An 18,191-nucleotide genomic window follows, 5' to 3' on the forward strand; every position below is an offset into this window, starting at 1 on the left:
TACAAGCACTTTGGGCTTTGTGCCTTTTAACTTGTCTTAGTAGGCTTTGGTACTTCGATACATATTTGCTACGCCTACTGGTGTAGTAGTGTATTGAAGAGTAGTTTTTTGGTGCTCAGGTACTTTATATACTAGAGCCTTTTTGTATAGTGTAGTAGGCTTTGTATCTGATTACAACGCCTACTTGAGTAAAAATTTTATTTTTAGCTTGCAGGTAGATTTGCGCACAGTGGTTTTTTTTTTGGGGAATTTTTTAAAAAATTACTCAGTTGGCTTTGAATACGAATACAACGCCTACTTGAGTGAAAATTTTATTTTAGATTGCAAGTAGATTTGTGTACAGTGGTTTTTTGAGAAATTTTTGTAAATTTTGTAGTTGGCGCTTACAACGCCTGCGTTTGTGCAAGTGGGTGTGTTAGGGTGTGGGATAGTTGTAAAAAAATTTTTTTTTTTTTTTTTTTTTTTTTTTTTTTTTTTTTTTTTTTTTTTTTTTTTTTTTTTTTTTTTTGGATTAGATTCGTAGATTAGGTTTTGTAGGCGGGCCCGTCCGTAGTCTCAGTGACTGTGCCGTGGTGGTGTTTTTGGCTTGGGTGGCCTATTCAGGAGTGCTGTGTTGAGTGTCTGGTTTTCAGTTGCTGCTGTTTTCTAGGGGATTTCGCCAGTTTTGCTTCTAGGGTGTTAGTGGTTGTCCTAGTATTGGAGGCGCTGACTCCAGGGTGAATTAAGGTCATAGTGGTTGACTTTTAGCCCACGGTGCGATTGATACAACGTCACATCGGTCGATTCGCAACCGTTACGGGGACTTTGTTCTGTCCGGCGGTTAATTGAGTGACCTCTTCCACGCCTTTGGCTGGAGGTGTGAGTTGTGTCCCTGCGATAACGCGATAATCGACTGTTTGGGTGGTAACTGCTATTGAGCGGGTTTACGCGCGAGTTAGCTTCTTCAGTGCGTTCAATCGCACGTGCCTGGTAAGCGACTGTTTGATCTTTCCGGAACAGGGGCTTCTGCGCCAGTGTTTTTTACCGGCGGATCAGCCTGCCTGGTAGGGGATCTAGGTTGAAGATGCCTCCCCCACGGAGGAGGAAGGTTAAGTCCCTTGCTGAGAGCGATGGGTCTGTGCCTGCAAAAATGGTTGTAGGGGCGTCGTCCGGTGAGGATAGTGCAGTGTCATCTACTGATGGGTCACCGGTGCGCAGAAAGGTGAGGTTGAGGTCACCACCTTTGGCGAAATCGGGGGGCTTTGTGCGCTTCACTGACTCCAGTGAAAGCAGTAGTTCGTGTGAGACAGGGGATACTGCTGACACAGTTAAGAAGGGGGGTGACGCTAAGATGAGTGTCGATAAAGGTGGTGAGGTTAAGGCTGGAAAAGGTGTTGGGCGTGTTAATGAGGGTGGAAAGAAAATAGGTGTTAGTTCCAACATGGTGAATAAGAAGGATAGTAAGGGTGGCAACCGTGAATTAGCCAAGGGCGCTGTTGCTGGTTGTGGTAGTGCGGTAAGCCATGTTGGTGCTGTTAAGAGGATTACTGGGGAGCTAAGCGGGTTGGTCTTTGGAGACAAAAAGTTTGAGATGGAAACCGTGAAGGGGCTGATGGAGCTTGCTTCTAAATACGAAGCACTCCTAATGACGGTTATTACCGAGAATGCCCATCTTCGCGGGCAAGTTGATGCCCTTAGAGGAGGCTGTGGGGGACACTCCTCGCCACCGAGCAGGTCAATGCCGGCTCCATCGGCACCGATGCCTCCGCCCCCAGCACCTGTACTGGAGGCGATTGCACCGGTGGCGCCGAAGCCTGTTGAAACCTGGTCTGTTGTGGTCAGGAGCAAGGGGCCTGCAACTTCCTCTAAGGAAGTAATTAGAAAGGTAGTTAAGGAGGTGGGTCCTTCACTCGGTGTGAGGATCCATGAGGTGAAGCCTATCAAGGGTGGTGGAGCGGTGATCCGCACACCTTCTGTTTCTGAGAGGGAAAAAGTGGCGACTAACGCAAAGTTTGGGGAGGTGGGGTTAGACGTGAGTGTCAACCGGAAGTTGGGTCCTCGGGTTGTGGTTCAGGGGGTTTACACGGAGATCCCCCATGAGGAATTCATGGAAGAACTTCTCCGGTTGAACCTTCCAGGATTTAGCTCGGCGTCCCAGAAGTCGGAAGTAAGGATGGTCAGTCGTCCCTGGAAGGTGGCTCCTGATGGTAGCACTAATGTTGTTCTTGAGGGTACGGACAAAATGATGTCCGCCCTCTTGGAGGCAGGTAGGTGCTACATCAAGTGGTTCTCCTTCCGGGTGCGACCGGATAACCCCATTGCTGGCTGCTTCCGGTGTATGGGTTTTGGTCATAGGGTCGCTGAGTGTAGGGCCAAATCAGATGTCTGCCGGAGGTGCGGTCAGGAAGGCCACAGAGCTGCCAGTTGCGTCAATGCAATCCATTGCCGTAACTGTGCATTCAAGGGTAGGCCAGCTGGGCATTTTATGATGTCGGCTGTCTGCCCGATATATTGTGGGATTGTTGAGCGCGCCCTCGCCAGACACTGATGGGGGGGATTATTCAGTTAAACTGTCAGGGGTCGTATGCCGTAATGTGCGAGTTGGGGGGGTATATGACTGAGGGGGGGTGCGGCATTGCCTTACTCCAGGAGCCCTACGCCACCAATGGTGTGGTTCGAGGTTTTCCGGGTGGTTTCAGGGTCTTTTTGGACGTTAGGGCTAATGCTGCAATTGTTGTGAGTGATCCCAACTATGATTGTGTAGTTGTGGATTCCTCACAACTGGGTGTATGTGTTTCTGTAGAGGGGGGGTTTGGTAGAATACTTGTTGCTAGTATCTATTGTAAATTTGGTGAGCCCTTAGAGCCTTATCTGAGTTATATGGATAAGGTACTACTACTTGCGAGTGGTAGTCCTCTTATACTTGGCTTGGACGCGAATGCTACGTCTTCGATGTGGTTTAGTAAGGTATCCCGGCATTCGTCTGGATATCAAAGCCACAGTCGTGGAGTGGTATTAAGTGAATGGGTGGTGGGTAAAAACCTTCACATTCTAAACGAGCCGAGCGAGTGGTATACTTTTGATGGGCCTAGGGGTGTCAGTGACATTGACGTGACTTTGATGAACGAGGCAGCAAATAGAGTGTTTCGTGTTGGGTGGGAAATTAAGGGAGGGTGGGGATTGAGTGATCATAATTTGATTCAAATTATGGTTTCTTCTCAGTCCCCCCCTTTACAGTTCGTAAGTCCGTTGCGGCGATGGCGTACCTCTGGTATTGACTTGAACCAATATGGACGGTGTGTTAGGGAAGCGGTATTGGAAATACCGCTTAGTGAGTTTGAGGGCTTGGGGGTTGATGAGCAGATTGCTCGTCTTTATGAGATATTGTGGGTTGTTAATGATAGGGAACTTAAGAAGTGTGAAAGTTTTAAGCTTAGGAAAATAAAATGGTGGACGCGTGAGTTAACCTTGAAGAGGAGGACTGTCAGGCGATTGAGGCGAAAGTTTCAACGCGCTCGACGGTCCAATTCAGACAGGTTAGCTCAGGTTAGGTATGATTTTTGTTGTGAAATTAGGGAATATAAAGATATGTTAGTTAGGGTTAAAGAATATGAATGGAGAAATTTTGTTAGTGAAAATAGGGATGACCCCTGGGGTCAGATCTATAAGATCTGCAGGGGTCGTAAGAGAGATGATATCACCTCTCTTTGCGTAGGTGGCACTGTGTTATCTACGTGGAGAGAGTGTGCGGGGGTTCTATTAGGTGCGTTCTTTCCCAGGGCGGAGGTTCAGGTACCCCAAGCACAGGAGGTACCTGTCCCTCCATTAGATGATGGGGAGTTGGGGTATGCCTTTGGCCTGGTCAGGTCTAAACGGTCCCCAGGTTTTGATGGTTTGAACGGAGAGATGTGTAAAAGCTTGTGGAAGTTCATTCCGGAATACTTGGAGGCCATTTATGATAAGTGCGTGTGGGAGGGTTATTTTCCACGCGAGTGGAAAATTGCTAGGGTTGTACCTCTCCTGAAGTCTCCTGATAAGATCAGGAGTGATCCTCGCTCTTATCGGGGCATCAGTCTTCTTCCAGTACTTGGAAAAGTATTGGAAAGAGTTATGGTGGAACGGCTTCAGGAGCTAACGCGGGGTATATGGTCGGATAGGCAGTATGGGTTCAGGGAAGGACGCAGTACAGAAGATGCTTGGTTTTATGTTCAGAGTGTTGTTAAGGAGAATGTCAACAAATATGTCCTTGGCATATTTGTTGACTTCAAGGGAGCGTTTGATTATTTAAGGTGGGATAGAGTTTTGCAGCGGCTGGAGGAGCTTGGCTGTCCGGAAATTACTCTTTGGCGGAGTTACTTTTCGGAGAGAAAAGCTTCTCTAGTAAGTATGAATGGAAGTGTTGAAATTGGAGTGGTTCGTGGCTGCCCGCAGGGATCCATCTGCGGTCCATATATTTGGAACCTTATGATGGACTCTCTGCTTGGACAGCTCGAGCCCCTCTGTAAATGTTGTGCGTATGCGGACGACCTTCTTCTTCTCGTTGAGGGTCGATCGCGGTCTGAGTTAGAACGGTCGGGGGGACAATTTTTAGAAATTGTAAATAGCTGGGGTTTAGATGTGGGGGTTGACATATCGGTGGACAAAACGGTTACAATGCTGCTTAAGGGCAGATTGTCGCCGGTTCGTCCACCGATTGTCAAGGTGAATGGGGTCAACATCAGGTATGTGAAGGAAGTTAAATACCTGGGGTTGACTATAGGAGAAAGAATGTGTTTCACCCCACATTTGGTGCGTGTGGGTGAGCGGCTGCAGGCAATTGTTGGCAAAGTGCGACGCATTTTGAGGAGTGATTGGGGCCTTGGACGCCGTGCTGTTCGCACCATATATCGTGGCTTGTTTGTGGCTTGTGCCACTTATGGGGCTGCTGTATGGTGGGAATCAGCGATGACGGTCTCTGGTCGCCGAAAACTCCTCTCGGTGCAACGTTGCATGATGCTTGCATGTTTGCCTGTTTGTCGTACTGTTTCGACGGATGCAATGCAAGTGTTGTTGGGTGCACCCCCTCTTGATCTGATTGTTATACAGCGTGCTGTTACATTCAGATTAAGAAGGGGCTTGAGTGTTTCTATGCTGCGGACAGATTGGACAGATGGTATTGATGTTGAGAGGGTGGGTTATCTAGAGAGCAAGAGGCTCCTGGATTTAAAGGTTAGGCGTAGGTGGCAGGACCGTTGGGAAAATAGCCCTAAGGGTCGGGTGACATATGAATACATCCGGGATGTAACGTTTGTTGAGGGTAACCCAGACTTCAGATTTTGTTTGAGTCTGGGATTTTTGTTAACGGGGCATGGGCCTCTGAATGCATTTTTGTATCGGAGGCACCTTTCTGATAGTGCGGGGTGTTTGTGTGGGGCACGTATGGAGGATTGGGTGCATGTTATTGCAGAATGCCCGATGTATTCAGACATTAGGAATATTGGGGGTGTGGGGATTAGTTGGACAGACGGACGTTTATGTGTAGGTAATGTAGTTTCTAGCAATGAGTATACTGAACAGTTAGGAATGTTTGCGCGTGAGTTATTTAAGCGGCGAAGGCGTTTAACTGAAGGTTAGGGTTAGCTTTTAGTGTGTAAGATGAGTGATTGTGTGGAGTGAATGGGGTCTAGCCCCTGGTTACCAGTCCAGAACAGTATGGATGCTCAACTGGTAGTAGTTTCGGCTACGAGGTCTGACCGGAGACTTAATTCTGGTACCACGGGGAGCAGGGGCCCTTGGAGTTCGCTCCAACCTGCTCGTGCGGACTGGCCCTTCGGGGAGTATCGTGGTGGTTGTGGTTTATACCCAAATGCGGGAAGAGCTGACGTTTTGTCAGTTCAATGTGGAGTTGCATTGCAACCGGGTGCCGGACCCAAAGTACGGCAGAGGTTTTAGATAGGCCTCGAACCTTACCAAGGTGTGTAGTGTGTCCATCCCACACTACCAATCGGTACTGAAAAATGCCTAGCATTTTCGGGGCGCTGATCAACGCATTGTATTGATACGCTGTGCTTTTGAGCGCCGTGAGATAAGGCCGTCGACGGCAGGTACTCACGTTAAACACACCGGACGTTGTCCCTATCTACTGATCTTTCCGGAACAGGGGCTTCTGCGCCAGTGTTTTTTACCGGCGGATCAGCCTGCCTGGTAGGGGATCTAGGTTGAAGATGCCTCCCCCACGGAGGAGGAAGGTTAAGTCCCTTGCTGAGAGCGATGGGTCTGTGCCTGCAAAAATGGTTGTAGGGGCGTCGTCCGGTGAGGATAGTGCAGTGTCATCTACTGATGGGTCACCGGTGCGCAGAAAGGTGAGGTTGAGGTCACCACCTTTGGCGAAATCGGGGGGCTTTGTGCGCTTCACTGACTCCAGTGAAAGCAGTAGTTCGTGTGAGACAGGGGATACTGCTGACACAGTTAAGAAGGGGGGTGACGCTAAGATGAGTGTCGATAAAGGTGGTGAGGTTAAGGCTGGAAAAGGTGTTGGGCGTGTTAATGAGGGTGGAAAGAAAATAGGTGTTAGTTCCAACATGGTGAATAAGAAGGATAGTAAGGGTGGCAACCGTGAATTAGCCAAGGGCGCTGTTGCTGGTTGTGGTAGTGCGGTAAGCCATGTTGGTGCTGTTAAGAGGATTACTGGGGAGCTAAGCGGGTTGGTCTTTGGAGACAAAAAGTTTGAGATGGAAACCGTGAAGGGGCTGATGGAGCTTGCTTCTAAATACGAAGCACTCCTAATGACGGTTATTACCGAGAATGCCCATCTTCGCGGGCAAGTTGATGCCCTTAGAGGAGGCTGTGGGGGACACTCCTCGCCACCGAGCAGGTCAATGCCGGCTCCATCGGCACCGATGCCTCCGCCCCCAGCACCTGTACTGGAGGCGATTGCACCGGTGGCGCCGAAGCCTGTTGAAACCTGGTCTGTTGTGGTCAGGAGCAAGGGGCCTGCAACTTCCTCTAAGGAAGTAATTAGAAAGGTAGTTAAGGAGGTGGGTCCTTCACTCGGTGTGAGGATCCATGAGGTGAAGCCTATCAAGGGTGGTGGAGCGGTGATCCGCACACCTTCTGTTTCTGAGAGGGAAAAAGTGGCGACTAACGCAAAGTTTGGGGAGGTGGGGTTAGACGTGAGTGTCAACCGGAAGTTGGGTCCTCGGGTTGTGGTTCAGGGGGTTTACACGGAGATCCCCCATGAGGAATTCATGGAAGAACTTCTCCGGTTGAACCTTCCAGGATTTAGCTCGGCGTCCCAGAAGTCGGAAGTAAGGATGGTCAGTCGTCCCTGGAAGGTGGCTCCTGATGGTAGCACTAATGTTGTTCTTGAGGGTACGGACAAAATGATGTCCGCCCTCTTGGAGGCAGGTAGGTGCTACATCAAGTGGTTCTCCTTCCGGGTGCGACCGGATAACCCCATTGCTGGCTGCTTCCGGTGTATGGGTTTTGGTCATAGGGTCGCTGAGTGTAGGGCCAAATCAGATGTCTGCCGGAGGTGCGGTCAGGAAGGCCACAGAGCTGCCAGTTGCGTCAATGCAATCCATTGCCGTAACTGTGCATTCAAGGGTAGGCCAGCTGGGCATTTTATGATGTCGGCTGTCTGCCCGATATATTGTGGGATTGTTGAGCGCGCCCTCGCCAGACACTGATGGGGGGGATTATTCAGTTAAACTGTCAGGGGTCGTATGCCGTAATGTGCGAGTTGGGGGGGTATATGACTGAGGGGGGGTGCGGCATTGCCTTACTCCAGGAGCCCTACGCCACCAATGGTGTGGTTCGAGGTTTTCCGGGTGGTTTCAGGGTCTTTTTGGACGTTAGGGCTAATGCTGCAATTGTTGTGAGTGATCCCAACTATGATTGTGTAGTTGTGGATTCCTCACAACTGGGTGTATGTGTTTCTGTAGAGGGGGGGTTTGGTAGAATACTTGTTGCTAGTATCTATTGTAAATTTGGTGAGCCCTTAGAGCCTTATCTGAGTTATATGGATAAGGTACTACTACTTGCGAGTGGTAGTCCTCTTATACTTGGCTTGGACGCGAATGCTACGTCTTCGATGTGGTTTAGTAAGGTATCCCGGCATTCGTCTGGATATCAAAGCCACAGTCGTGGAGTGGTATTAAGTGAATGGGTGGTGGGTAAAAACCTTCACATTCTAAACGAGCCGAGCGAGTGGTATACTTTTGATGGGCCTAGGGGTGTCAGTGACATTGACGTGACTTTGATGAACGAGGCAGCAAATAGAGTGTTTCGTGTTGGGTGGGAAATTAAGGGAGGGTGGGGATTGAGTGATCATAATTTGATTCAAATTATGGTTTCTTCTCAGTCCCCCCCTTTACAGTTCGTAAGTCCGTTGCGGCGATGGCGTACCTCTGGTATTGACTTGAACCAATATGGACGGTGTGTTAGGGAAGCGGTATTGGAAATACCGCTTAGTGAGTTTGAGGGCTTGGGGGTTGATGAGCAGATTGCTCGTCTTTATGAGATATTGTGGATTGTTAATGATAGGGAACTTAAGAAGTGTGAAAGTTTTAAGCTTAGGAAAATAAAATGGTGGACGCGTGAGTTAACCTTGAAGAGGAGGACTGTCAGGCGATTGAGGCGAAAGTTTCAACGCGCTCGACGGTCCAATTCAGACAGGTTAGCTCAGGTTAGGTATGATTTTTGTTGTGAAATTAGGGAATATAAAGATATGTTAGTTAGGGTTAAAGAATATGAATGGAGAAATTTTGTTAGTGAAAATAGGGATGACCCCTGGGGTCAGATCTATAAGATCTGCAGGGGTCGTAAGAGAGATGATATCACCTCTCTTTGCGTAGGTGGCACTGTGTTATCTACGTGGAGAGAGTGTGCGGGGGTTCTATTAGGTGCGTTCTTTCCCAGGGCGGAGGTTCAGGTACCCCAAGCACAGGAGGTACCTGTCCCTCCATTAGATGATGGGGAGTTGGGGTATGCCTTTGGCCTGGTCAGGTCTAAACGGTCCCCAGGTTTTGATGGTTTGAACGGAGAGATGTGTAAAAGCTTGTGGAAGTTCATTCCGGAATACTTGGAGGCCATTTATGATAAGTGCGTGTGGGAGGGTTATTTTCCACGCGAGTGGAAAATTGCTAGGGTTGTACCTCTCCTGAAGTCTCCTGATAAGATCAGGAGTGATCCTCGCTCTTATCGGGGCATCAGTCTTCTTCCAGTACTTGGAAAAGTATTGGAAAGAGTTATGGTGGAACGGCTTCAGGAGCTAACGCGGGGTATATGGTCGGATAGGCAGTATGGGTTCAGGGAAGGACGCAGTACAGAAGATGCTTGGTTTTATGTTCAGAGTGTTGTTAAGGAGAATGTCAACAAATATGTCCTTGGCATATTTGTTGACTTCAAGGGAGCGTTTGATTATTTAAGGTGGGATAGAGTTTTGCAGCGGCTGGAGGAGCTTGGCTGTCCGGAAATTACTCTTTGGCGGAGTTACTTTTCGGAGAGAAAAGCTTCTCTAGTAAGTATGAATGGAAGTGTTGAAATTGGAGTGGTTCGTGGCTGCCCGCAGGGATCCATCTGCGGTCCATATATATGGAACCTTATGATGGACTCTCTGCTTGGACAGCTCGAGCCCCTCTGTAAATGTTGTGCGTATGCGGACGACCTTCTTCTTCTCGTTGAGGGTCGATCGCGGTCTGAGTTAGAACGGTCGGGGGGACAATTTTTAGAAATTGTAAATAGCTGGGGTTTAGATGTGGGGGTTGACATATCGGTGGACAAAACGGTTACAATGCTGCTTAAGGGCAGATTGTCGCCGGTTCGTCCACCGATTGTCAAGGTGAATGGGGTCAACATCAGGTATGTGAAGGAAGTTAAATACCTGGGGTTGACTATAGGAGAAAGAATGTGTTTCACCCCACATTTGGTGCGTGTGGGTGAGCGGCTGCAGGCAATTGTTGGCAAAGTGCGACGCATTTTGAGGAGTGATTGGGGCCTTGGACGCCGTGCTGTTCGCACCATATATCGTGGCTTGTTTGTGGCTTGTGCCACTTATGGGGCTGCTGTATGGTGGGAATCAGCGATGACGGTCTCTGGTCGCCGAAAACTCCTCTCGGTGCAACGTTGCATGATGCTTGCATGTTTGCCTGTTTGTCGTACTGTTTCGACGGATGCAATGCAAGTGTTGTTGGGTGCACCCCCTCTTGATCTGATTGTTATACAGCGTGCTGTTACATTCAGATTAAGAAGGGGCTTGAGTGTTTCTATGCTGCGGACAGATTGGACAGATGGTATTGATGTTGAGAGGGTGGGTTATCTAGAGAGCAAGAGGCTCCTGGATTTAAAGGTTAGGCGTAGGTGGCAGGACCGTTGGGAAAATAGCCCTAAGGGTCGGGTGACATATGAATACATCCGGGATGTAACGTTTGTTGAGGGTAACCCAGACTTCAGATTTTGTTTGAGTCTGGGATTTTTGTTAACGGGGCATGGGCCTCTGAATGCATTTTTGTATCGGAGGCACCTTTCTGATAGTGCGGGGTGTTTGTGTGGGGCACGTATGGAGGATTGGGTGCATGTTATTGCAGAATGCCCGATGTATTCAGACATTAGGAATATTGGGGGTGTGGGGATTAGTTGGACAGACGGACGTTTATGTGTAGGTAATGTAGTTTCTAGCAATGAGTATACTGAACAGTTAGGAATGTTTGCGCGTGAGTTATTTAAGCGGCGAAGGCGTTTAACTGAAGGTTAGGGTTAGCTTTTAGTGTGTAAGATGAGTGATTGTGTGGAGTGAATGGGGTCTAGCCCCTGGTTACCAGTCCAGAGCAGTATGGATGCTCAACTGGTAGTAGTTTCGGCTACGAGGTCTGACCGGAGACTTAATTCTGGTACCACGGGGAGCAGGGGCCCTTGGAGTTCGCTCCAACCTGCTCGTGCGGACTGGCCCTTCGGGGAGTATCGTGGTGGTTGTGGTTTATACCCAAATGCGGGAAGAGCTGACGTTTTGTCAGTTCAATGTGGAGTTGCATTGCAACCGGGTGCCGGACCCAAAGTACGGCAGAGGTTTTAGATAGGCCTCGAACCTTACCAAGGTGTGTAGTGTGTCCATCCCACACTACCAATCGGTACTGAAAAATGCCTAGCATTTTCGGGGCGCTGATCAACGCATTGTATTGATACGCTGTGCTTTTGAGCGCCGTGAGATAAGGCCGTCGACGGCAGGTACTCACGTTAAACACACCGGACGTTGTCCCTATCTACTTTCCCCTGCGGGTTTGGGGAAAGAATATGCCCGCGGCAAGGCATGCCTGTCGTAAAAGGCGACTAAAAGCCAATATGCACTATGACTGTTATTATATTCTTTGCCCAGTAATATCAGCATAGTATATGGAGTGATAGTGCTATAATACTCAGCTTGAACTGATATTAGAAACACTTTAAATGAAAAAGCAAATAAAAAGACATTTGAAGTTCAAGCGACAAATGTCACCAGTCATTTGAGTAATGGGGAGCTCAACTGGCAGTAGTTTAGGCTACGCAGTCTGACCGGAGACTTTCCGGTACCACGGGGAGCAGAAAGCCCTTGGACTTCTGTTCAATCTGCTCATTGGGTTCGGCCCTTTGGGGAGTATCGTGGTGGCTGTGGTTTAAACCTAAATGCTGGAAGAACTGAATTTTCAGTTCGAAAAAAGAAGTTACATAAGTAACTGGGTGCCGTACCCGAAAACGGAAGAGGTTTTAGGTCGGCCTCGAATCATACCAAGATGGTAGTGTGGACCCAGACACACTGCCACTGGTATCCAAATAAATACTTGCATAAGCTCGTTTTGTTTGGGGCGCTGATCAACGCATTGTATTGATCCGTTGTGTTTTGAACACCGTGAGGTAAGGCCGTCGCCGGCAGGTACTCACGTAAATCTACAACGAAAGTTGTCCCTATCTACTTTCCCCTGCGGGTTTGGGGAAAGAATATGCCCGCGGCAAGGCATGCCTGTCGTAAAAGGCGACTAAAAGCCAATATGCACTATGACTGTTATTATATTCTTTGCCCAGTAATATCAGCATAGTATATGGAGTGATAGTGCTATAATACTCAGCTTGAACTGATATTAGAAACACTTTAAATGAAAAAGCGAATAAAAAGACATTTGAAGTTCAAGCGACAAATGTCACCAGTCATTTGAGTAATGGGTTGCTCAACTGGCAGTAGTTTAGGCTACGCAGTCTGACCGGAGACTTTCCATTACCACGGGGAGCAGAAAGCCCTTGGACTTCTGTTCAATCTGCTCATTGGGTTCGGCCCTTTGGGGAGTATCGTGGTGGCTGTGGTTGAAACCTAAATGCTGGAAGAACTGAATTTTCAGTTCGAAAAAAAGAAGTTACACAAGTAACTGGGTGCCGTACCCGAAAACGGAAGAGGTTTTAGGTCGGCCTCGAATCATACCAAGATGGTAGTGTGGACCCAGACACACTGCCTTTGGTATCCAAATAAATACTTGCATAAGCTCGTTTTGTTTGGGGCGTTTATCAGACGTGGGTATTGATACGCCGTGCTCTTGAGCACCGTGAGGTAAGGCCGTCGCCGGCAGGTACTCACGTTAATCTACAACGCAAGTTGTCCCTATCTACTTTCCCCTGCGGGTTTGGGGAAAGAATATGCCCGCGGCAAGGCATGCCTGTCGTAAAAGGCGACTAAAAGCCAATATGCACTATGACTGTTATTATATTCTTTGCCCAGTAATATCAGCATAGTATATGGAGTGATAGTGCTATAATACTCAGCTTGAACTGATATTAGAAACACTTTAAATGAAAAAGCAAATAAAAAGACATTTGAAGTTCAAGCGACAAATGTCACCAGTCATTTGAGTAATGGGGAGCTCAACTGGCAGTAGTTTAGGCTACGCAGTCTGACCGGAGACTTTCCGGTACCACGGGGAGCAGAAAGCCCTTGGACTTCTGTTCAATCTGCTCATTGGGTTCGGCCCTTTGGGGAGTATCGTGGTGGCTGTGGTTTAAACCTAAATGCTGGAAGAACTGAATTTTCAGTTCGAAAAAAGAAGTTACACAAGTAACTGGGTGCCGTACCCGAAAACGGAAGAGGTTTTAGGTCGGCCTCGAATCATACCAAGATGGTAGTGTGGACCCAGACACACTGCCACTGGTATCCAAATAAATACTTGCATAAGCTCGTTTTGTTTGGGGCGCTGATCAACGCATTGTATTGATCCGTTGTGTTTTGAACACCGTGAGGTAAGGCCGTCGCCGGCAGGTACTCACGTAAATCTACAACGAAAGTTGTCCCTATCTACTCATTCATTCGTAGGCATTCATAGCGAGCAGACGTGCTAGCGCATAATTTGAATTTTTAATTCGGTCGTGTGAGTATTTGTGAATTTTTCAGTGTAGAGTCGGTGTAGTGAGAGTGTATACGTGCATATGTGTTGGTAGTGTGAAGTGGTTTTTCAAAAACTCACACAAAATTGCCGTAGTGGGCTTTGCCATATATATATGTAAGTATATATATATGAATTTACGAGTTTTTGTTTGAGAAATTGTGAATTTATCGAGTAGCTTTTAAATAAAACAAGTGTTTTTCGTGTTTGTTTGTGCCTTTTAACTTGTCTTAGTAGGCTTTGGTACTTCGATACATATTTGCTACGCCTACTGGTGTAGTAGTGTATTGAAGAGTAGTTTTTTGGTGCTCAGGTACTTTATATACTAGAGCCTTTTTGTATAGTGTAGTAGGCTTTGTATATGATTACAACGCCTACTTGAGTAAAAATTTTATTTTTAGCTTGCAGGTAGATTTGCGCACAGTGGTTTTGTTGGGGAATTTTTTCAAAATTACTCAGTTGGCTTTGAATACGAATACAACGCCTACTTGAGTGAAAATTTTATTTTAGCTTGCAAGTAGATTTGTGTACAGTGGTTTTTTGAGAAATTTTTGTAAATTTTGTAGTTGGCGCTTACAACGCCTGCGTTTGTGCAAGTGGGTGTGTTAGGGTGTGGGATAGTTGTAAAAACTTTTTTTTTTTTTTTTTTTTTTTTTTTTTTTTTTTTTGCTGGATTAGATTTGTAGATTAGGGTACAGCAGGTTTTGTAGGTGGGCCCGTCCGTAGTCTCAGTGACTGTGCCGTGGTGGTGTTTTTGGCTTGGGTTGCCTATTCAGGAGTGCTGTGTTGAGTGTCTGGTTTTCAGTTGCTGCTGTTTTCTAGGGGATTTCGCCAGTTTTGCTTCTAGGGTGTTAGTGGTTGTCCTAGTATTGGAGGCGCTGACTCCAGGGTGAATTAAGGTCATAGTGGTTGACTTTTAGCCCACGGTGCGATTGATACAACGTCACATCGGTCGATTCGCAACCGTTACGGGGACCTTGTTCTGTCCGGCGGTTAATTGAGTGACCTCTTCCACGCCTTTGGCTGGAGGTGTGAGTTGTGTCCCTGCGATAACGCGATAATCGACTGTTTGGGTGGTAACTGCTATTGAGCGGGTTTACGCGCGAGTTAGCTTCTTCAGTGCGTTCAATCGCACGAGCCTGGTAAGCGACTGTTTGATCTTTCCGGAACAGGGGCTTCTGCGCCAGTGTTTTTTACCGGCGGATCAGCCTGCCTGGTAGGGGATCTAGGTTGAAGATGCCTCCCCCACGGAGGAGGAAGGTTAAGTCCCTTGCTGAGAGCGATGGGTCTGTGCCTGCAAAAATGGTTGTAGGGGCGTCGTCCGGTGAGGATAGTGCAGTGTCATCTACTGATGGGTCACCGGTGCGCAGAAAGGTGAGGTTGAGGTCACCACCTTTGGCGAAATCGGGGGGCTTTGTGCGCTTCACTGACTCCAGTGAAAGCAGTAGTTCGTATGAGACAGGGGATACTGCTGACACAGTTAAGAAGGGGGGTGACGCTAAGATGAGTGTCGATAAAGGTGGTGAGGTTAAGGCTGGAAAAGGTGTTGGGCGTGTTAATGAGGGTGGAAAGAAAATAGATGTTAGTTCCAACATGGTGAATAAGAAGGATAGTAAGGGTGGCAACCGTGAATTAGCCAAGGGCGCTGTTGCTGGTTGTGGTAGTGCGGTAAGCCATGTTGGTGCTGTTAAGAGGATTACTGGGGAGCTAAGCGGGTTGGTCTTTGGAGACAAAAAGTTTGAGATGGAAACCGTGAAGGGGCTGATGGAGCTTGCTTCTAAATACGAAGCACTCCTAATGACGGTTATTACCGAGAATGCCCATCTTCGCGGGCAAGTTGATGCCCTTAGAGGAAGCTGTGGGGGACACTCCTCGCCACTGAGCAGGTCAATGCCGGCTCCATCGGCACCGATGCCTCCGCCCCCAGCACCTGTACTGGAGGCGATTGCACCGGTGGCGCCGAAGCCTGTTGAAACCTGGTCTGTTGTGGTCAGGAGCAAGGGGCCTGCAACTTCCTCTAAGGAAGTAATTAGAAAGGTAGTTAAGGAGGTGGGTCCTTCACTCGGTGTGAGGATCCATGAGGTGAAGCCTATCAAGGGTGGTGGAGCGGTGATCCGCACACCTTCTGTTTCTGAGAGGGAAAAAGTGGCGACTAACGCAAAGTTTGGGGAGGTGGGGTTAGACGTGAGTGTCAACCGGAAGTTGGGTCCTCGGGTTGTGGTTCAGGGGGTTTACACGGAGATCCCCCATGAGGAATTCATGGAAGAACTTCTCCGGTTGAACCTTCCAGGATTTAGCTCGGCGTCCCAGAAGTCGGAAGTAAGGATGGTCAGTCGTCCCTGGAAGGTGGCTCCTGATGGTAGCACTAATGTTGTTCTTGAGGGTACGGACAAAATGATGTCCGCCCTCTTGGAGGCAGGTAGGTGCTTCATCAAGTGGTTCTCCTTCCGGGTGCGACCGGATAACCCCATTGCTGGCTGCTTCCGGTGTATGGGTTTTGGTCATAGGGTCGCTGAGTGTAGGGCCAAATCAGATGTCTGCCGGAGGTGCGGTCAGGAAGGCCACAGAGCTGCCAGTTGCGTCAATGCAATCCATTGCCGTAACTGTGCATTCAAGGGTAGGCCAGCTGGGCATTTTATGATGTCGGCTGTCTGCCCGATATATTGTGGGATTGTTGAGCGCGCCCTCGCCAGACACTGATGGGGGGGATTATTCAGTTAAACTGTCAGGGGTCGTATGCCGTAATGTGCGAGTTGGGGGGGTATATGACTGAGGGGGGGTGCGGCATTGCCTTACTCCAGGAGCCCTACGCCACCAATGGTGTGGTTCGAGGTTTTCCGGGTGGTTTCAGGGTCTTTTTGGACGTTAGGGCTAATGCTGCAATTGTTGTGAGTGATCCCAACTATGATTGTGTAGTTGTGGATTCCTCACAACTGGGTGTATGTGTTTCTGTAGAGGGGGGGTTTGGTAGAATACTTGTTGCTAGTATCTATTGTAAATTTGGTGAGCCCTTAGAGCCTTATCTGAGTTATATGGATAAGGTACTACTACTTGCGAGTGGTAGTCCTCTTATACTTGGCTTGGACGCGAATGCTACGTCTTCGATGTGGTTTAGTAAGGTATCCCGGCATTCGTCTGGATATCAAAGCCACAGTCGTGGAGTGGTATTAAGTGAATGGGTGGTGGGTAAAAACCTTCACATTCTAAACGAGCCGAGCGAGTGGTATACTTTTGATGGGCCTAGGGGTGTCAGTGACATTGACGTGACTTTGATGAACGAGGCAGCAAATAGAGTGTTTCGTGTTGGGTGGGAAATTAAGGGAGGGTGGGGATTGAGTGATCATAATTTGATTCAAATTATGGTTTCTTCTCTTTCCCCCCCTTTACAGTTCGTAAGTCCGTTGCGGCGATGGCGTACCTCTGGTATTGACTTGAACCAATATGGACGGTGTGTTAGGGAAGCGGTATTGGAAATACCGCTTAGTGAGTTTGAGGGCTTGGGGGTTGATGAGCAGATTGCTCGTCTTTATGAGATATTGTGGGTTGTTAATGATAGGGAACTTAAGAAGTGTGAAAGTTTTAAGCTTAGGAAAATAAAATGGTGGACGCGTGAGTTAACCTTGAAGAGGAGGACTGTCAGGCGATTGAGGCGAAAGTTTCAACGCGCTCGACGGTCCAATTCAGACAGGTTAGCTCAGGTTAGGTATGATTTTTGTTGTGAAATTAGGGAATATAAAGATATGTTAGTTAGGGTTAAAGAATATGAATGGAGAAATTTTGTTAGTGAAAATAGGGATGACCCCTGGGGTCAGATCTATAAGATCTGCAGGGGTCGTAAGAGAGATGATATCACCTCTCTTTGCGTAGGTGACACTGTGTTATCTACGTGGAGAGAGTGTGCGGGGGTTCTATTAGGTGCGTTCTTTCCCAGGGCGGAGGTTCAGGTACCCCAAGCACAGGAGGTACCTGTCCCTCCATTAGATGATGGGGAGTTGGGGTATGCCTTTGGCCTGGTCAGGTCTAAACGGTCCCCAGGTTTTGATGGTTTGAACGCAGAGATGTGTAAAAGCTTGTGGAAGTTCATTCCGGAATACTTGGAGGCCATTTATGATAAGTGCGTGTGGGAGGGTTATTTTCCACGCGAGTGGAAAATTGCTAGGGTTGTACCTCTCCTGAAGTCTCCTGATAAGATCAGGAGTGATCCTCGCTCTTATCGGGGCATCAGTCTTCTTCCAGTACTTGGAAAAGTATTGGAAAGAGTTATGGTAGAACGGCTTCAGGAGCTAACGCGGGGTATATGGTCGGATAGGCAGTATGGGTTCAGGGAAGGACGCAGTACAGAAGATGCTTGGTTTTATGTTCAGAGTGTTGTTAAGGAGAATGTCAACAAATATGTCCTTGGCATATTTGTTGACTTCAAGGGAGCGTTTGATTATTTAAGGTGGGATAGAGTTTTGCAGCGGCTGGAGGAGCTTGGCTGTCCGGAAATTACTCTTTGGCGGAGTTACTTTTCGGAGAGAAAAGCTTCTCTAGTAAGTATGAATGGAAGTGTTGAAATTGGAGTGGTTCGTGGCTGCCCGCAGGGATCCATCTGCGGTCCATATATTTGGAACCTTATGATGGACTCTCTGCTTGGACAGCTCGAGCCCCTCTGTAAATGTTGTGCGTATGCGGACGACCTTCTTCTTCTCGTTGAGGGTCGATCGCGGTCTGAGTTAGAACGGTCGGGGGGACAATTTTTAGAAATTGTAAATAGCTGGGGTTTAGATGTGGGGGTTGACATATCGGTGGACAAAACGGTTACAATGCTTCTTAAGGGCAGATTGTCGCCGGTTC

The sequence above is a fragment of the Bactrocera oleae genome, unplaced genomic scaffold (assembly GCF_042242935.1).
Source record: "Bactrocera oleae isolate idBacOlea1 unplaced genomic scaffold, idBacOlea1 ctg00000009.1, whole genome shotgun sequence".
NCBI lineage: Eukaryota > Metazoa > Arthropoda > Insecta > Diptera > Tephritidae > Bactrocera > Bactrocera oleae.